Genomic DNA, 22,493 nt, shown 5'->3' with positions numbered 1-22,493 from the left:
ATCGGATTCGTCAGTAATATTGAATACATTTTTGCGAAAATTATATAGTACATGTCATACTGAATACGCCTGTATTGATTATGTAGGAAAAAAACATGTATTAATATTACCTCTATACTTTAGAAATCATATCTATCTACCTAATTTAGTGGTCATTTTAAAGTTGCCAGCTATGTAAGAACATTTTAATATGAGTCTATTCCAGTTTTTTTCTGTTGGATTATATTCATCAATTGTACCCGTCTACTACTCACTCAATGTATTCACCTTTTACAACACCTTGCAGCATTAAACAGAGAGGGATTAAACTTTAAACTGCTTTGCAAAGCTGGCAGTATCATTATTTAAATCTGTTGGTCAACTGTTAGTCAAGCTGGGAGAAATTAAAGAATGTAGTGTTATTTCCCACAAACATATATTGGGGCAAACAGTCTTTTGCACTTACATTCGGGCTGCGAGAAAAATAGGAATCAGTTTTAATGCTATAACTGTGGTACTGCTTATGTCACTAAAATAATTATAAAAGCAATTCATTTACATTTGTAATATTGCATGCCACTTGAATGTCTGGTGCCTCTCCAAGCTTTTTCTTTAGACCATCTTTCAAAAATTTCATATCAATTAGTCCAGTAAACCCGCCTGTATAGAACGATTTGCCTCCGGCGTTATCACTCTTTCTGCAACTATGGCCCTTCTCGAAGTACTTGAAATAACAAATTCGACAAAACACGTTGGCATACATTGTCGTATCTCGAAAAGGCGATAGAAGCCCGCTTGTACACCACGTTACAATATCATCTATTGACAGACCTATCCCATCTGGAATCTGGAATTCTGACGGGCAGGTATTTACTAGAGATACATAACATTTAAATGGTTTTAAATCATCAAGATTACCTGGATAGATGAAACTTACAGCGCAGGTATCGGGAAATGAATTTGAATCTGGTCCTAATACAATACTGCTTAAAACTGACGTTATACTTATGCCTGGGGGACAATTTACAATAGGCTCCCAAAGTGTACCGTCAGTTAAACAATTGTCAGGTGCACATGCCGCATTCACATATATTTGTTTGCATTTTGCCGAGTAAATAGGGTAAAAACTGCCCCAAGGAGCCACCTTTTCATCCCCACAAGAAATATTTGAAACGGATGTTCTAACAATTTGGTCTTTTTCAGGAAACGATGAAACCATGTAGTACGACTGGTAATACACGCGTTCTCTTTGTCCCGGCTGTTTTGTCGAAGGAAAAAGGCAGGAACGGCTATTTTGTAAAGCGCCCAAACCAGCGCCATCGTGTTGATTGAACGGAAAACAACAGTTACCGTTTTCACCACAACCTGACGAACATGAGCATCCTGAAAATGTTGAAAGTATGAGATAAATATCTTCTTCATTTTTTGGTGTCTTGACATTTTAAAGCTATCAAGTTTCTTGAAGACGTACACAACTTTAAACATAAGCTAACATCTTTGTAAAATAAATAGTTGTTTGACGTGATGATCATTGAATATTTCTACTGCTAAAATGTTAATTATTTTGCTGTGTCATCATATTTGTTAATGTTTGTATAATGAAAAATAAATTATGAAAAAACAAGTGGGAAATATGCTGCATGGACACATTATTTAAAGAGAATGATTAAGTCAGAAGTTCACAAATTTTCAAATTGATAATTTATTAATTATACCATATTTCCATTTTATCTTAATTTTCTGATGATTTTATTTATGCACAAACAATTAAGATACATTTAGCGACTATTCTGGTTTTTAACATGTTACTCAGGGTCCAGAAATATGTATATTTTATTAATGTTTGCTTTAAGAGTTACGTCCATGTTTCGGAGAATAAAGTTCGAATATCACCAAATCATAGTAAAAAAGCATTGTTTTACATGAAAGTTAAACAGCATATAAAACATGTATATTATTCTACTAAACCATTGTCAATTTACTCATATATGTATTGAATTCTGGAAAGGGATTGTATGAAGGGGCCACACTTCTGGACAGTTCAGCGCCTTTAAAAACTCATCCTTTTTAAAAAGCTGTTATATTTCTTCGTTTTGATGCATTTGCAACAATGTACCAGTGTTTAAACTTAACATAACTATGTTAAACATCGTTTTTGACAATTGTTTACATTTATTTCTTTACAAATGGCATTCTTTTTTTTAAAGGAGGACAACTCCTTTAGAATATTTTAAGTATCCGATTCTATGGGACAGAACAGTAAATCATGTATTGGACAGATAAGTTGTTTGTCAAGATGTTGTTCGTTTACTAAAAAGTTCTGTTGTTTTGTGATATACTAATAAACCTTAATTATAGGCGACCTAAATGAATTTATCAAACGAATGTAGAGAGTGGATTGTTGTTTTTTGTTGTTGGTGTTGTTTTTTCTCCCAATATAATCCTGCTTTTGCAGGTTATTTTGTTACAATAATGTGCAAGCTTGTCTTCGAATATTCTGAATTCATTGTGTAAATAATATATCTTCCATGAGTCCTGTATGGAGCAAAGCACAAGGACAATAGATAATTTTATTTTATTGCACTTGCTTCTAGTGCCCCCGTTGTCGTACACCAGGGAGGTATATAGTCTTTGAACCGTCTGTCAGCCTGTCCGTCACTCAACATTTCCTACCGTTTCCATCAAATTCAAAAGAAACACGTCTACCCCTTCTGCATGAAGCAGACATGCGCATATTTGTCGGTAGTCTCATATCAGATTTTGTTTCGTTCTGCCACTTTTGGACTTTTCTAAATATTACAACTATAAATATATTATGTACATTGTATACTCAACTCTACTACATTTTCCATTCAATTTACATGAAGCTTGATCTCAGTGTTGTTTAATTTTCTTATCCTTTTGGACAGTGGAGTCCTTTCAATGTGTCTTGTGCAATAACATTCTACTAAAACCGATGCTTCAAAGGGGTATGAGGGGCGTTGCACATTTCATTACCTCTCATGAACAGAATCGTACCTGCTTGTGCTTTCTTGGTTATGTTATATGCCTCTAAAGTTTAGTTTAAACATATTTTATTGCTCAATCAATATTTACAAGAATATATAACGAATATACAAAAACAAATAAATAAGCAAATTGGTCGTGCCACAAGTTCTTACAACATCAGGTGACGGCCCTACCCAACGGAAATATATGAAGTAAATTGGTGGGAAAATTCTGGAAAGTTTTGGAAATATGAAAAATGAAATATGACACTAATGAGAGAAAGAAAGAGAGAGAGAGATCTTGTCTAGTATGTGTGTATAATTTTAAAGGACCTTCTTATATATTATAAATGTATACATTATTTCTGTCAAATGGACATTAGCATATATATTGGCATATTGGCATTAGAAGTCTCATGTCCGATAAATGATTTTTAGTTCAGCCCCTTTTAGAGTTTATAATATTTTTCTGTCAATCATTTTCACATCGGGGTAGGGGCGCGTGTCAAACCATGCTGACATTACTTTTGTTCTAGTTTGACTTCTTCCTTTCATCATTTTATTTAAAATGTGTTACAGTTCTACAAGAATCTGATTTTGACACTATGCATGCCATTGTTGCTAAGAATTATGTTTGTTTATAAAAGAAAACAAGACTTGATATTGCGTCAGACCAATTTTACAAAACTGCGATTTTCTATAAATAAAACGGAAAATACGTGCAGGCAAACGCAGTGTCCTTGGTTTGTGTACTGATACGTTATTTGAAAGCATTTAGAAATCAAGTCGGCAGCCAGAGGAAGTCAGAAGAAATATTGCTTTGAATAATATAATAATAAGAGTGCCAAAATCTTACCCGTGCAACAAGACTCGTATCCAGTTTCAAACAAAACCTCTGGTGCTTCAGATGTCTGGTTCTCACGACACACGTTAACGCCGGGACACATTTCTTGCAAGGCGTCTGGTAGGCGTGTCAGAATGGACGGATCTGCAGCAGAATCACCTCCCTCCCAACACAAACAGGTCACAAATAAAATAACGTGGAGCATCTTCTCTGCATTATACAGTAAACAATACATGTAAATGTAAGAATAAATTACTTCAGTGCCTTTAAAAAAATATATATACTTGGTATAGATCTAAATCTACATTCAGTATAAAATTAAACATCGTAATCTCATGGACATAACATCAGCATTGTTAATACATATATCCTTTATGTCTGTCGTTCAGTTATAGGGGAAGTCTGGGGTAATAACGGAACTAATGAGGATATGCTGCAATGTTTCCAGGGCCCAATTTTTGATTGGTCGGTTACTTTACTGGTGGGAGCAAGTATTTTTTACACAACAGCCTACACTTCTCTAGTTCCGATGTGAACTTGCCCTTGGTGTATACCTAAGATAAACTAAAATGACCCTCGTGAACTTTTACAACCACAAGGGAAAATAATAATTTTTAAATAAGAATATATCATTTTCGTTACATTGGTTCTCTGTTTCACATCACCAATATTTCATTAGTTCGGGATTAAGTGGGTTGAGTTGTGTAGCTGTATGAGCATGTAATTCCCGTGCAATTATACAACAATTTACCTATTCATCACACCTTTGAAAGCCACATGAGAGCAGCTTTTCACACTTTCCAGCATGGATACAAGCGATTTAAATATGATACACTCTTACTTCAACTTTTGTCTACACACAAAATATACAGTGTGTTAAAAATGTCAAAGTTTTCGCCATAACGTAGCTCACGCAAACGTGTCTGACTTTGTCATATAAAGACCTTTGAGAAGATTCTCTCTATAATAGACGATTCGAAAATTTTATTGAACTTGAATGCGACCGACATGGAAGATTTACCCCCTGAACTTGTGGAGATATACAAACTGAAAATGTCCGGTGTAGGGTGATGGATGTGAAACTTTTTGCATGGAAATCAAAATGATAAGAATGAGTGTAATTTTTGAAAAAGAGATTTTTTCTTATTTGGAAAGGCCCTACTAAACGTAGGGTGGAAATAATGACAGTTAATCCTTCAATAATTTACAAATACTAGTTTAAAAATAACATGTATCCACATATAGATTATTGTAGTAATATCCCAACAATATTGTGGTTTCTCTATTACCTCCAACTAACTGACAATAGTTCGTTAAAAATGAATTCTGGATAGTTATTTTCCAATTTGAAGGCATTCTGAAGACTTAGTTTTGAAAGCCTTAAATATCTTTTACAAACACCTATATATATGGACAAATAAAGTTCAGATTGAAATAGGAAGACTATAATATGTAGAATGTCTACAGACAAAATATTAAATAAGATTTGGTTACAATGTCAAGTTTTTATATTCAACAAAATTATTCAATGAATGATAAATGTAAGGGTAGATTTCTCGGAAGCACAGAACACCCCAAACACAGCCACAACAAAAAGAAGCTGTAACGGAAAAATACTGTTGACGGGTTGCTTCAAAAATCCAACAGCAAGTACATTTTAATTACATGTATATGCAAAATACAGAAAAATGGTGGGTGGGTGGGGGGGGGGGGTGTAAGGGGTAGATAAAATGGTCGGGTGCTGGGGGTAAAGTAGAGCAAGTATGAATATTCAACAGGGAAAGCCACGTTCCTTAAACGCAGTCTCCCTACACTGCGCGCGCAGGAAAAAAAAACAGTCGGGCACCGCCTAAGGACGGTCGGCGGCCAAAATTATGGTGGGCACGATAACCTACTCATAGTAAAAAGGAGAGGGGGTGCAAATGCAAGGGAGCGCAAATGCAAGGGGAAGGGATGGGAAGGAGCGATGGGGTAGCGAGGAGAAAGAGGAAAGAAACTCCAACAACAAACAAGACAACATACGCAACGCAAAATACGAGACGGACAAAAAACAAGTTGAAAATAGGGACACCGCCCTGGAACGGTCAGTAACCCATATAAAGGAAACTCGGGGTTAAAACGCGTTTTAGGGCACGCCAACCTCGTACTTACCCTATTTTCAACAAGTTAGACAAGACAGTGTATACAAAATCACTCCCCGCTGAGAAAGGCTCTAACATTAGTGACAAAATACCAGATCATATAAAGTAAAACATAAAAATAGGATCAGACTAAGGTAAAATTACACCAATATACTCAATACTAATTTTGTTCACTGCCGGTCTGAGAATAAAATATAAAACATAAGCCCTAAACTCTAACCAAACCTCTAAACCCTATACATTATATTGATACAGCCAGGGATATTTCTCAAAGAAATCTGTTTTATTTGTACATTTACATTTAAAATGTCTTACATTATTTATGAAAAATATAGATAAAGCAAAAATAGTGTAGAGACAGGTGTACCTCATCCAAAACAAAGAAAACAGTACAACATTTAATAAACCTCTTCCCGGAATATGATCAGCACATTGTTTCAAACGTTTACTTTTATCAATAGTTGACGGTGATATAAACTGCATTAAATTTTGTACAATTAATAAGAAAAACGGTATTTACAGTTTTCAAATATTAATAAAATTTAAGACTTTACTTTGAATATGTAGTAAACAGGTGTACTTATATGAGTATATTTTCAGATTGAATATATCAACTCAACTGAACGTGTTGAATTAAATAATAAAATGCAACACTCTGCTGACCATTTTATCATTTTTATTCAATGAGTATTATAATTTTAATTTGAAAAGGCACAAATCCAAGATTCTTTTTATCACATATATAAGTTTTTTTTCTTGTGAATCATCGATATTTCGTCTTTCCATTATAAACAAAGCCATCTGGTATAATACCAAAACTATGACATGGCGTTATTTGACTCCAACAACGCAAGACATGTGATAAAAAAGAAACAAGGACAAAAGTCCAACAGAAAAAGCAACATTCAAAGGGTGCAGCCGCCCATACAGCACTCCACATAGCCTGGTACCCGACTGTATTTCGAGAATCATTCTCTCCAAACATATGGAACATAGAGAGTAAACACGGGCACCAGTCTACACTCCACATGGATATAGGGTTATGTCTAAATGTTTACCAGTAAATCTTTCTATACCTTTGTATGACAGACGAGTCTGTCCTTGAAAATATTTTATCAGAAAGTTAAGAAGACATACCTCAATTTTATCTATGTCTTCCCTACGTTCCAACACCACTGCAAAATCCTACCAGACTATGTGTTGAATACCTCAACAGTATAATGATGAGACGAATGAATTTGTCTGTATTGGAAAAATGCCTTAAGGATCCATATATATACCACAGCTAGGTTTATACTGGCGCATGCGCACATAACTACCTTTATTCATTGGCCGGGGAGTGTTCTTGTGAATGCCTTAAGGCAGATAATTAGCGAAATAGATGTCTGGAAAATTTCGTCTTATCAAAACTCTCGTCCACGAGCTGGTAGCAGGGAAACGTTTGATCCGTTAACCTCATTTATTTATGTTGTTTGACAAAAAGATCATCACATAGAATGAAACATGAAACATGAAATGAGATTCATAACAATTTATTACGATAAAGTGTTCTCTTGTATGCATCCGAAATGAAATACAGGTTCCTTAAACAAATTAGTAGGGTTATTTTGAAAAAAAAAAAAAACACTAAATCTACCAAAAAAAAAAGAAAAAAAAGAGAGAGAACTTGATGCAACACATCTAAGCAGGGATGCAGTTTACAAAATGCGCCGTGTTACTATATCGCTGGTGTTAATTTGACGCCAACGGGAAGACCGAGTCTATTTTGAAATATTGTGTGGTAGGTTTTGTTTTGAGGACAATATCAGATACATAAGAAATATGTAATATATTTTCATTGAAAATATGAGTAGAGTACATTGTGTAAAAAACGTTTGTTTTTTAACATTTAGCCTATTGAAATATGGCAAAAAATATTCAAATAATTTATATTAAGTTCTCAAACCAAAAACACAGGTTGAGTAGCATCTCCATAAAACGGATAACCACTGAAAGCAGAAATTCAGAAACATATGAATTATGAATAAAATACATACAATATTTGAACACTGCATAAAAGAAGTATTTTTTAATACAAAGTCGGAATCATTACATATGCATTTAAATAATACATTCTCCTTAGAATCGAAGATCAGGTCAATTTGAAAACGTCTGCCTAAGATGTCGAATATTCCATTTTTAATACGTATTGTTCAAACTGAACATTTATAATGCAGTCAATGTACGTGGCAATACCAAAAGGAACATCTTATGAAATTGAACGGATACATTTTGTTACTTTGTGTTCGTGAAAACATTTTGACTGTAATAAGTACAGCAACTTTCTTTAGATTTTGGTCAGGTATCCGGTCTACAAAATGCCACAATATGTTTTATACATCAAAATGTGTGTGAGGGTCTGTAGTTTTTGGAAAGGCTAAGCTAGCAGATATCTTTCACATTTTCTACCTCAGAATTGGAGAATCGCATCTGACACCATCTAATATATTTGTAGAACTGATTTGACATTTAAAGCCGGAATGAATTCAAATGATTAAAGTTATAGGCGAAAATGATACACATACAGTAAACTAAACTCAAAACAGTCTCTGTGGGACATATTTTTCTCCATGAATGATAGTGACATGTTTAACTTTCTGAGCATGCAATAAACAATTATAGAATTTACACAAGTGTGTGTTGTATCCTATTTTCGCAAATCAGAGGTCTGCCATGGTTTCGGTGTTGAAATTTCGAAACTATGTAACTTTGTCAACTTGATTTTTATCATCAGTGGCTGAAAGTACTCATCTTGCTTGAACGTATACAGATTATGGGCCACCAATAATCCTCTCGACAGGGAATTTCAGTTTTCTGGGCTTTTGGGCGCTTGACAGTAACATACACATTACATATTTCTATATGACAGTAAAAGGCAAAAATATATATCACGAAAACCTAATAATAAATCACAAGCATTTTTTTTTCAAATGTGGACAAATTCACAGCGTACTGCCGTGGTCGGAGTACTTAGTTTGACATTCATATTTTTACAAGACCATATTAGAGCTGAATCTTTCAATTGTTCCACTCAAGTGTTCTATCTGACTAACATATTAGATGTTAGATATAATGCTAGTTATATTATCTTTTACGTTTTGTAAAGTTATAATTTATTTGTCTTCCAAAAACTAAACTACTTGTACACCACTGTTATTAACTGTATATGCTTGTTCCTTTATTTTCAACAATATGCCAGCTTAGCTTACCGAGACATTTTATAGCGGGATATCTCTTTACAAAACCTATATTAGTGTATGGTTATTGCATAATAAATAATTTAAAATACTGGAAATTATTGAATTTGCCATGTTCTTAAAGAATCTAAACTAATATAATGTAATTTAGTTAAACTAATATAATGTAATTTAGCTATCCACGAGAAAGAAAATTCTAAGACGTTTTGAAATAAATATTATCTGTGTTTTCCTCGCAATTTCTTGAGATTTGAAAAATAACATGTGAGAGTGTAGTTTTAGACCAGAAAGCAAGACTCTCCATCGACACTAGTCCCAATCCGTGATTCTAGTTACCTCCCCAGACTGAAATGAAATGAAAGTGATAATTACGTAACAAGTTGGACTACATCCACACATGCAATTCCATATGCCGATTTTCGCGAACAGAATTTATTCTACAAAATAGATTTTAATGAAACTTTCCCAAATTATAAGTTTACTTATGGTCTATAATATGGCGAAATAAAATGTACAGGTCCGTGTGCTTGCAATTAATTAACGTGTCAAACTTTTCAATATCATATCTTATTCTTTAAAGATACAAACATTTTAATAAATTTTCTCACGGTCTGCAATTAAATCATAAAATGAACTTCGTTTCAGTATGTCGAGTCCAAGCATTATTCTACGTTATCCGGATATATACCGTCACGCAACCAGGTATTCGAACATGCAGAACTACCATAATTTCATGCTTTAGGATTAGTTTTAAACACCAGCAAGTCGACTTGCATTAAATAAAATATTTCTGTGCATTTGTAAAAAAAGAATTATAAAATGCAATGTCGCAAGAATTTGCAGCGTCATTCCATGCTTTTCTCTGCTGAATACAATGCATGAATCGGAACGTTTATAAATGTACACAAACACGTTATTCTTTCATAACAAAGATGTCGCATTATTAGTTTAGTCTGAATAGATATTGCCAAATTAATGTGCTCATATATATGCTATTTCAAACAGGTCCCAAGTGTTACTATTTCTAATTAAAACTAAATAGGGAAAAGATGAGAAGAAAATTGCTTTTACCTTTCTTTAAATTAACTACCTCTTTAAATATTACAACATGAGGAAGCAAAAAGGATTATTAAAATCATGTGTCATAGGTTTTCAGTTTTGTTATATTTTCTGGTCCTTTGGGATCATGGAGTCCATTCAACATGTGTAATAGAGTTCCGCATAAGCCACTGCTAGGGGCGTGAGAGTTTTTGCACATTTCCTCTCATGAACAGACTCAATCAAACCGAATCTGCTATTATTCTTATTGGTTGCATTCTTTGCTTCCATAGGAGCTTTTTACAGATTATATTTATCATGCTTCGGGTCATATATGTAACTAAAGTCTATATGCAACTGAAAGCATACATTTGTAACGACGACAGGACACTAATGTAACAATTTGGACACAACTGTAACTATTTAATCTAGGGCCAGTTTCACAAAAAGTCAAAAGTTTACCTTAAGTTCTCCTCTAAAATCCATTTATTTCATAGAATATAGCTTGTATCTTTTTAAAAAGGTGTCGTTAATTCAATTTTAGGATATATCTATCTAAGAATAGTCGAATAATTAAAATGGATCTTCTTAACATTATATTCGTGAAGCACCACACTCCTAAGTTCTAACTTTGTCCTAGTCGGTTTTGTAAAATGGGCCCCTGATATGGAATAGAATATTTAACTAATAACTAAACATATTAGATTTTTGACGAACAACATGCATTTAACTGGGTGCACCATACTTTGCGATTTTAATATGCAGTTGTGATAGTATCCAATATATGTTGAAAATAATGATATTGTTAGCCTAGTGTATGTATGCTGACCAAAAGAGCTAACTAACACTCATTATTTATATATATATATATACTTACACCGTGTTGTCCTAGGTTGTGATCCGGACTGCATGCTGAACATTCTTTGACATAAGTATGAAAAATGTAGTTTAAGTGCATAGTAAGATATGTACTAGAGGTATTTATTCAACCACGAAAATCTTCAAAACGACCCTGTTAAGGTTTAAATATTACCTAAATATTCGTTTGTTGAAGTAATATGCTTGACTTAAAGTGCATTTTGCATTCACTGGCGCATTGGTATCCCGGAAAATAACTTTAGCTCTTTACTTTTTCGGCAATAAGTTCAATCAATCTCAGCAATTTGATAGCAAATATTTTCGAATTAGGCATTTTTCTAGATTCTAAAAGTGATGTAATGTCCGCGTAAATGGGAGCAGGAAGTATTTCGCGACCTTGCAACATAATTGAAATATTGAACGTAGATTCGATTAAAATTTAGAAAAAAGGCAGAAGACTGATTGGTCGACGAACTATTTAATCTGCACTTCAGAGTTATCAACTTTGTACATATTTTACTAAGGCATGATATAGCATCTAGCTCCGTCTGGTCTGGCCTGGCCTGGCTTGGATAGGTAATAGTAATTTCAATAGCATCTTTAAAATCTGACTTCAGGGATGCAGTTAATTCATTGCGGAATAAGTTTAAATATTTCAGACATGATATAAATGCATTATGAGTAAAGGGTGTTTGGATGTTAGTATTTTTTCACTGAGCAAAATTACTCATCCGGGAATAAGTTTTGTGTTATTAAAATGTGGTTAACACAACTATTAAATCTAATCTAAAGGTGATGCATAGATTAATGTTTATGACTTATATAAGGGGATCACAATGTTTACCAAAATTTGATAATCTAACTGATAATTATTATTTTGTGTATTGGAGATTACAAAGTAACTTTTTCATGGCAGCAATCAAGTGTTGAATAAGTCTTGCCATATTACCCATTGAACTAACCGTTATCTTCGGGGATCTGCGATAGTATGATTTGAAGAAGTGTTTTTTAAATGTTGTATGTAAGGTTCTACACTTACTAAATATTTTTGTAAGACTGCTTTTATATTGTTAGAAATATGTGAACAAAATTCTACAAAGTTTTGAAACAGGCCCAAGAGCATCCTTAAGCATTAAACATATCAATACGAAATGATATAAAAGAAAATAACAAGACTTGTCAGCAGACTCTGAATGGCGGTTATCTTTGAGTGTGGAATGTGTGGTGGCTGAGGGCTGGATGAGAAAGGAACAATACTGAAAAACACAGTAAATTAAAACAGTGACAAAACTTGTTGTTTAAAAGAGAATAACCTGTCTTGAAAGTTTCTTCTTCTTACTATGTCAGTATAGTTTATAGTTTTTTTTAAGCTATACACTCACCTGTGCATTGACTACACCCAGTTTATATAATTCAGAAATAGACTATACTTTCAGAAGCAAACAATACCATATAAATGTAACTAGTTTTTCAAAAAAATGTTTCTGTCAGTAAAGTAACTGTACGGGCTTAAACAAGCAATACGTTTTTCGGGGAAAGAAATACACACAGTATATTACACGCCAGTTTTATGAGGGCAAGGGACAGTAAATTTTAAAAGTCCAAAAATCTGCGCTGATACCAGTGCAAATAAAATCATAAAGGAAGTTTTGAACGGATGTATTGCATATATTTAGCACTTCATCGTGTGATAGTGTCAGCCTGTCGATTCCGTTGAACGAGTAAAACTCCGGTTTTAGGACACTAAATTTTATGGCAAAAATGCACAATTGCGTGACCTGTACCGTGTTATCTGCAAATGACTGACCTAAAACATATGTATGTTTTAAAGCATGTGACCAGACGAGAATAATGGTAGGAAGAAAAGTGTATCATAACCGTTTACTTTTTCCGCAGTTTTGAATGTATGGATACATAGATTGGTGACCGTTTCCATTTCGTCTGAATTCCGTTACCTCAGGTAAGAGTTTAGACAAATAAAGGTTATAGTCATTTTACAAAATAATTACTCGTGCGTAGGAATCCTTAGCTCTATAAACATCATAAATAACCAGCTGAATATAAATGCCTTTAAAGTACATCTACCTGTTTTATTTAAAAAACGTACCCGGGCCACAATACAATACGAAACTGACCCCTGCCACCTAAGTACAAATCAATCAGCAAAACCCATAATACTGCTAAGTCGAAAAAATTAGGACCAAGGTCCGTGAATTAATCTATGATTTTTTATCGTAGGGACGTATTTTGTAAGTTACTGTGGGAATTAACAGTTATGTAAGTTGAAGACAAACGACCTAGCTTTACTTTACTTTAAAAAAATGATTTTGCAGCCAAAACCTATTAAAAATCATATAGAATAATCTATGGAATTTGGAATGTGTAGGTAGAAATATTGGTAAAAAAAATGTAATCATTAGATAGTAGATTAAAAAATTTTGCAACCTACTATTTTTCGGTACATTAAAGAAGCTAATTGTTATTTACTAGATGAGTATCTGATTCACGGCAACTAAATCCTAGCGCCACAACCAAAAGGTGGTGATAAGGAAAACAACTATCGACATTTCCGTGGTGCAGCTATCACCGGTTTCAAAATGTAAACAGGTGAGTAAAATTTATATTTTACGTTAGATTTTCGTTGATATGACTTATTAAAAAAATCGGCGAATGTAGTTCCGCGTAAGAACATTTTTACTACAGGTTGACTGTAATTTCATTAAGATATTATGTAAATTGTGGTGTCAAGAGCTTTTCTCCTGATTCCGACGTTTGTAAATTTTGACATCTGTGTGCATTCCAACGAAGTTTTGATGCATAGACACACTATATGAACATTATCGCGTATGTTAATGGTTCAAATGTGTAGGATACTCATACAGACATACATTAGTATTATAAAGAATCTCCCGTAAAAGAAATACACCAGCATTTTTAAAAGTGGTGGAGCTTTCGCATCAGTGATGGCGCTATACAGTAGTGGTGGCGCTGTGGCGGACGGTCAGCGTTAGAACGTCTCTGACTACAAATAATTAGTTTTATTCATGAAAAATAATGATTACAGGGATTGTCATTTACCTTTTTAAATTTAATGTCTTAAAGTTATTTTAGAATTAAGAGAAACATGTGTGTAAATTATGATTGAACGACATCTTTAATCACATTATAATACTTTTATATATTCACTATCATGCATACACTGTTTATTAGTTGCAGATGGGAAGTCTCAAGCGAAAGGGGAAAAGGGGAAAAGTGGACCTCTCCTAACAACTCAAAAAAGAACAACATCTTGCCAAGCCTTTTTCTCCGAAGGAATTAATTCAAATTATCACAATAATCCGACTGAAGGCAAGTTCTACAACAAGAACACATACTCCTCCAAAATATATACCGTCATTCAAAAGGGCTTAATTTGTTCACCTATCAAAAAAAAGATTATAAAACTGAAATCACATTCCAAATAAAATAAAATGTTTGACAAGTCAGTCACTTTCAAATCAAGAAACACTTTAAGATATTAGACGATTCTAAGGATGACAATGAATATGGAGAAGTACTTGAAAATATTAGCGAAATGGAGGAATGTGACACTTAATTGTTTTAATTTAGTGCACGTGAAGACTCTGTCATTAATTAGGCAGATCAGTCGATTGATTAAATCATTTCTTTTTACCAAAGAGAAAACCATTTCAGAAGTATTAATAGATGTTCTGAAAATATTAGAGTAGCGGCAATGAAACTTGATTTCACATGCTGATGTTACATGTATACATGTTGTTTCTAGATGTAATAAAATGATTAAATGCAGATGGAGTCTAGCAGGTTAGATATGTATAACGATACATTTCTCGGGGGGAAATGGTCAAAGGAAATATTATGTGATGGACACTTTTATTTCGGAAATGGTTAGCTACGAAATGTTGTCTTTTCTGTGTTTTTATTTTTTGGAAATTACTGGGATATTTGTTTTAAAGGAAATTTCTTTTTTACTGATAATGTTTGCCTGTGTAAGAATCATACATATTTGCATGCGCGATAATGTTTTTATAGTGTGTCTATGCATCAAATTACAGCTCGAATACAAACAGATATCAAAATATACAATTGTGCGAATCAGGAGAAAAGCTGTTGACACCACAATTTTTATAATATATTAATGAAATTACAGTCATCCTGTAGTAAAAGTTTTCCTACACGGCACTACATTCTCCGATTTTTAAAATAAATTTTATCATTAGAAATATTAGACAGAATGTAAACATTTACAGTTTGAAAGTGGTGATAGCTGCACCACGGAAATGTCGATAGCTCTTTTCATTATCACCACTGTTTGGTGGCGGTGCTAATGTTTAGTAGCCGTGTGATTGTGTATCATGCTTTAGTTCAACGGAAATAAGTGAACTCTTTTATGAAAAAATAACTAAAATCAGTTACAAGGAGAGTAGCTCAATGAATTCTAGTCCGGATGTCATAAATCACCTCAAATATCACAGAGAAAAGCTAAAATAACGATTTTTAGTTTTAATGCTACCTTGCTACTGGTCAGTTTAAAATCAAATGTTACTGTTTAGATTTTGATTGAGTCTGTTATACATCACTGATTCCTGTTTAACTAAGGGTTATTTTAATCGAAAAAGTTAACTGACGCTATTTTTATTTTCTGATGGTCGCGACCAGTAAGTTATGGCTTGCCTAACCAGTGTCGAACCGCAACATCCGGGCACTGGTTCTCGTGAGAAACCTGAAAACGCAACGCGAAGCTCGTAGCGCATGGTTATTTTGATTTTATTTGGCAATAATTTATTGCCTATATATACATGTAAATAAATTCACCAAATTGTAACAAAACAAATGAGTTGGGCAACAAGTTCTAACAACATTACATTTAGCCCTTCCCAGGTTATTTCTCAATATCAAGATCAACAATTTTAATAATTATGAATTTAATTAATTTATAGATGATAGCATTTCCAACATAATTCATAAAAACATACCGTAGGAAGTTTAAATTCACAAAAAGGTAACTCAAAACCGCCATTAAACTTCTTACCTCGATCACATGACAACTGCAATGGTGGGCAAATTATTGCAGTCTGTGATACCCATTCGAAGTGTCTGTTAATAATTCGTCTTCAAATGGTGTTGCATGGTTCATGTCATGTCATGTCAAAAGAAGAACTGATTAAAATATGTTGGAATGAAATGTGAATCCGTAGCATTTGAACTGATAAAAGTGACAGATTTCTGGCACGATATTTCGTGTAAGGTTTCAATACGAAGTTCGTCTGCAACGGTATATAAACAACCCTGAAACTTTTTTCAGCTACAGTTACTACACACACATATATATATATGATTAAAACTAGCATGAAAAGAATTGCAGGAAACATACAGTATTTAAACCTCAACATGAATACACAGGGTCGAACAGATCTCGCAAAATTGCAAAAAACATTTAAATTCAGTTTCCGGAACGCAAATGTTTCTGTTGTCTCTAGTAAAGTTCCAAGCAAATGGAACAAATTTGTAGATTTTCTGAATATTACAATGTTTCTTTTCAAGGCAATGTCTTACATGATGTTATAATACAGCCGCAGGAAAACAAAAACAAAAAACAATATACAAAGGAAAAGTGGCCCTGGTTTAAAAGACAACTGCCAGGATTGTTCTTGCAGCTCCTTACATAATGGTAATTTTGTAGGACTCAAGAGTGCCGAACTGACTGGCTGAATACTGAATGCTTGAAAACTTGTGTCAATGACGTCATCAGGTTCTCTCTTAAATATAACGATATCTCTCGTGTGACATGATTCATATATTGTTTCCTGGCCGTGTTGCATTTCACGTTCAAACCTTAGCTGCTTTAAAAATTCGTAATATCTCTCAAACAACGGTGTAACCGAGATAGATTTTGACTCATTCTTTAAATTTTCCAGTTCATATATAAAACTGGACAGACAGCTTTGAAAAAATTCAATGTGATTTCTTTCAGCATAAAACAATGTCTGGTAGGGATCGAATTCACCAGGTGTCCAGACAAGACGTTTTATCTTAATTCTACACATGTCACTGCTTCTGGGATAATTTGACACTTTCTTTAAGATCCATTTTAAGATTGTTACTATACAATGTGACACGGGCGAGTCAGTGAGTTCAGTACACTTGTAATGGTGATGAATGATTACAGTTTTGATATCATATGATGATATCCAATGTTTTCTCTCCGTACCTTTATGGAGCGTTATTGCTGGATGTCGACATATATCTCTAATTTCATCTTCAGACAGTTTTCCTTTAATTAGGTATTTTAACAGCCTGTATACCTTCCTGTGCTTATTGGATAATATACGTTTCATGAAACGTACTTCTGTCTCGATAAAAGAATTTTTTGTGTATGTGCATTCGTATCGTAGTAAAACGAGAAAGCTTCCAGTTTCAAGTACTTCTCTTCCAAATACTTCGGATGGACAAATAGTGCGTAAATACTTTGACATACTTGAATCTTTTACTTTTATTGCAGGGACAATATCTACATTGATTTCTTTAATATATTGTTTATTTTCCTTTCTGATTTCAAAGCTGAAGTGTAGTGTGATGTTTGGGCCATTACCTTTAGCCCAAATTGCATCGACAAGTTGTAAAATATAAAACGCGGATCTGACATATTTTTCAACAGTATACTTTTCCTCGCTTTTTACATGTTGGCCGATTCTCCATATAACAGTCTTTAAGAGTTGATTATTGTAAAGGAAATGCTTGAGGCAGATGTTTTTTTTTTAAATATTGGCTTTCTTGTGTGTAGAATAACCAAAACAAAGTCGAATTCGTCTGGGAAAGTGTTCTTTGTGCCATCATAAAAACTTCCCACTTTAAGTATTTTAGGGGACAAACTGTCTATAAACGTGTCATGTCCACACTCAGTCTTCAGTTCTTTGATACCATCTTGCACTTGTTCGTCTCTTATAACAAACTTGCGTAAACCTTTCACAATTTTTTCTATTCCAGTTTGAATGAAACTCACTACATCTTTCCCAACTGCAAGTTTGACATCATTCTCAAATACTTTTTCCAGATATGTATCCAGATTTGATGGTTTTGAACCACGATGTGAAATATGATTGCGCATTTGTTGAAATTTGAACTATTTGTCCCTTCAGTATTGTCACTTGTATCTATATTTAACAGGAATGTTTGCAGAATTTCTGACAGTGAAATTATTATTTATACTGTTTCCTTGTGTTCTGTATAAATGTTCCGAATATATTACGCACGCGTTCAATTAATATCTCTTTTTGTAATGTTTTCCTCTAAATCAGTTAAATGTAAAAAGTTAACATCCTTATGCAATTTTGGCATGTGTCCCTAAAACCAAGTGATTTCGCGTTGTATCGATTAACAAATACGTACAGCTCGTTTAAATGGGTCAACCGTGTTGTTGCACTTATAAAATAGACTGGCCCGGTTTATAGGTTGGTCAGGGCTACGGATATATATTGTATTTTGCCATTAATATGTTTCTATAAAATGCTTCTTCCCCTTCCGTTTGGATTCGTCCATGTTTACAGACACGCTTGTTTATTTTATGGACTGTATGGGACAGCATGTTTATATTATTGTATGATGGTTATGTTTCTCATGCATCGTTGAACTCAAAAAGGTTGTCGTGATAGAAGTTAAGTGTATTGTAATGTTATACAAAAATATTTTCTGTATTGAAACGTTTTAATGAAGAAAAATCATACTTATCAAACATGTTATCGTTTGAGTTATCGTGCGGGATTTATAACTGACAAACATATAGCTGGTTATTCAGTATTGCTTTTAAAGCCCTGCTCTGTGGCTATTCAAATTCTATTGTGTGTATTACAATAGGTAGCAGTTAACGGCCACGCACCACACTTTAGCACGCAAAACCACAGGTATTTTATATTGAATTTTATATGACTCTATTTTGACAGGCGTCACTGTTCATAGTCAGGATTTTCATGCTTTCTCAATGACAATTTAAGGTTAAAAGGTAGGACTGGAGCAAGTCTTTAAATGTACAGTTGAGAGTTCAACTGATAGACTTGTTCGTCGATTAGGGAGATCAACATGATTTGCTTTGCCTTATTTGTATTAGAGTCACTACTAGTTATAACTACTTAAAATGGTCAAGCGGTCGGGTGGTAGCCTGTCACATACGCGACTGGGATTCAACACTCCGACGACTCTTTTATTTTAGTGAAAACTTTAGGGGTATAATTATATCAATTTCATAATTTCATTTTTTATTTTTTTTATTTTTTTAATGCCATGTACAAGCACCTTTCTTTTTAACGCTAAATGCTGTTTCATGAGCGATGAGTTTCGCCAGCTGTGACAGTAGATTCATGGAGTCAAATTCCACTCGTCAATATATTATAGGTTATTTAACATTGTTCTGTACAATACGGAGATATATTTGGACGAGTACCTGTTACGGGGGTGGTATCGGCGCTATATTTATAACAATAGTCCGAAGCCCTAAGGATCTATGAGTTTAATAATGTCTACTTGTGTAATTGGATGGTTATGCTATAGGATAATACGACTAGGTCAAACTCTTCTATATCCAATTTATTCAACCGTTTACTAAAGTAGTACAGCAACACATTCTGAAAACAAAGGTTAAAAGATATTCAATACATGGTCAGTCATATTAAAAGCAATACACAATACACAATACATATGATCTCGTAATTACCGTACATTCGCATTTAGAACATATCAACAAACGCGTCTAGTGGCCAAATAACCTATTTGTCCTACAACGTATAGAATACTTATAAACACATATAGTTACATATACAACATAAAGTTACACATATAGTTACACATAACACATATTACATCTTGTAACTTACCATCTAAGGGATGAATGATCTGTAACTGTACAATTCTCAAACAGGCTTCATTCACACCAGTGACTGTTACTTGATACTGCAAAGTTATATGTTAGCAGTGAATAAAAGACAGAAATGTGATTGCAGAAATACAAGTGTCACTCTGAAACTCACTTCTTTATAAATCATGAAATTCACAATTCTAAAGTTACTAAACTCAAAGTGAACCTAATACAAAGACTTAATTCCCTGTACAATAAATCAATCAATAAGCAACAACAGGACAAATACAAACCATTGGAAATACATTTTCTGACCACTGGTAAAAACACATCTTTCCAACAAAGACTAAAATCACAGACACTTGGGGCTCAGACAAGCTTATAGTTGTATATTATCATCACACATACGTATCTGACGAATATGAACAGGTTTCATAAGTTTCTACTAATATTTAAAAAATGCCCCCATATACTATCAAGCCTTAAAATACTGAAGATACCAAACTTTTCCTCATTGTTTACATGTAGTGACCTTGTTTGGGACGATCTTATTTAACTTAATCCGACACAAACACACATACTATTGGTGTGCATCCACTCAGCGCTTAATAATCTTTCCGGTCATATACATATTATTACCTGTCATGGACTTAAAACAGCAAATTTCTTCTTTATTTCCATCTCACGCAAGTAACTTTTCGTTTGCCACATCAACTCTCCGTTGAATTGTCCGTGGTACCCGGCTGACAAGCACATGTATCGACAACGCAGAGTGAGGGGAACCAATAATGCATATGTGTAAACACATTACTCAATGAACTCGCGTAAAATCTTTTGCGCCACTCAATCGAGAATAAGTTCCCATTTTTTTGACCAGTCGCTGGCTGCTGCAAATGAGCAGCGTGTCACTCAAAAGAACAAAATGCTTATTTGCATTTGGAAATGCGGATAAATTGACACGTCAGTCACCGCGATATTTTATTAGGAATGCAAAAAGAATATGACGCAGTAGAAAGTGCTGATAAAGTAACCAGTATGTACGTGCATATAATGTAATTGTGCACCTGCTTGTCTGAGACTGATGACATGTCATTCTCGGTGTAAATTTATTTTGAGTATTCTAATTTTTTCAGTATGAGATAATTCACGGAGAGGTTATACTGACCAAAACGGTTGAAAAAAACGTTGCAGCTGAGAAATGTGACAATTTTACAAATTTTGCGCCTCATTAACGCACAAATTAAAACATGTTTTATTTATTAATCTTAAGCATATATAATAGCTTATCGACATCAGAAATAATTTAGAAAGAAAACATATTTATTGTAATATATGGCTCATGATCTCGTGCTGTATCCTTCTTCCACCTGTGCTTTGAATGGGCAATACAGCTATCTTTTTTAATATTACATGTTAATGGTGAGATAGATATTAGTACTGATATAAAGCTTGAAAAGGACTGAAAGTGAATAACAATAATTTTTCAAATGCAAGCTGAATAGGACTTAAAGGGACTGACATTAATATGGAATACTTAAAGGATGAAGTAGCTGTACACTATGGTATCAGTTACGCATAATAACCAGCAGCTATACCTATTCAATGACAACAAACCTGGCAAGTTTACACAAATTTATTCTATAGGTCCTTTGTAAAACAATTTATATAAAGAATTCTTCTCACCCAGTTTTCATTGTAATAATGGCAGGAAGGTTTTGAAGGAAGAGGAGTCATTTTTCATCTTAATACTGAGCGCCAAGCAAAGGAGCTATTGGTAGGATTATGTAAAGTCTTTGGTAGGACACTGCCAGTAAACGAACCCATGACCTTTGGCACCCAAATATGACGCTCAAATGTTTCGAAGCGCTACATGTATGCCAAAACGACAATGCAATATAACTTTTGAATTGTTGAACTCTTACATGTTTGGGTAGTAGTACAGTTGTATAAAGGATAGGATTTTTTGTACTTGAAATGGGTGAATATGGTTTTATTCTCACTTTTGCCGTAGCACCCATAAGGGGCTGATCACGTGTTCTTTCTTTCATGGGCCCAAAAACAAAGCAAACTGTATGTTAGATCACTTATAATTAGTAGGAAAGTTGCGTCACTCAATATAATTATGTAGTACAGAAAAAAACCCACACACACAATTAAGCAAACGTATTATAGAATATTTCACGGAGTAATATTACAAGTATTTTAAGGTGTAAGGGTAAAACTTGTGCGCAATCTTTTAAAATGGCAACAATCTTTGCATAACATAGCAGTCGCCTATAGGGTGACTATAATGTAGTGTTTATTTTATGATACTTCCTCTGTGAACATAAGGTGAAACTAAACGATGATCGCCTTTTAAATAATAATCTCTCAACAACAGCACGATCACATAAAATTTGTGAATGTTGCATTATGCTATAAACATCTATTATTCAATATCTCGATAATATCTGTATGTGTTGAAAAAAAAACTTCATGTCATGTTATACTGTAAACATTTTGCTGATTAGAAACTGTATGCAAGTTTTATTAATCATATTATTT

At 33.8% G+C, this 22,493-nt stretch overlaps 1 long non-coding RNA gene across 1 annotated transcript; it reads right to left on the bottom strand.

Annotated features, from left to right (window-relative positions):
* Window positions 1–19,114: 19,114 nt before the first annotated feature.
* Window positions 19,115–20,681, bottom strand: LOC128549020 (uncharacterized). The gene is made up of 3 exons (XR_008367421.1): window positions 20,589–20,681; window positions 19,969–20,044; window positions 19,115–19,719 (listed from the first exon to the last, which is right to left on the bottom strand). It is a non-coding gene; the product is annotated as an uncharacterized LOC128549020 (long non-coding RNA).
* Window positions 20,682–22,493: the final 1,812 nt, after the last annotated feature.

The sequence above is a fragment of the Mercenaria mercenaria genome, chromosome 15 (assembly GCF_021730395.1).
Source record: "Mercenaria mercenaria strain notata chromosome 15, MADL_Memer_1, whole genome shotgun sequence".
In the NCBI taxonomy this organism is placed as follows: Eukaryota; Metazoa; Mollusca; class Bivalvia; order Venerida; family Veneridae; genus Mercenaria; species Mercenaria mercenaria.
Note: the sequence above shows the minus strand (reverse complement) of the source record. Positions and strands in the feature narration are given on the sequence as shown.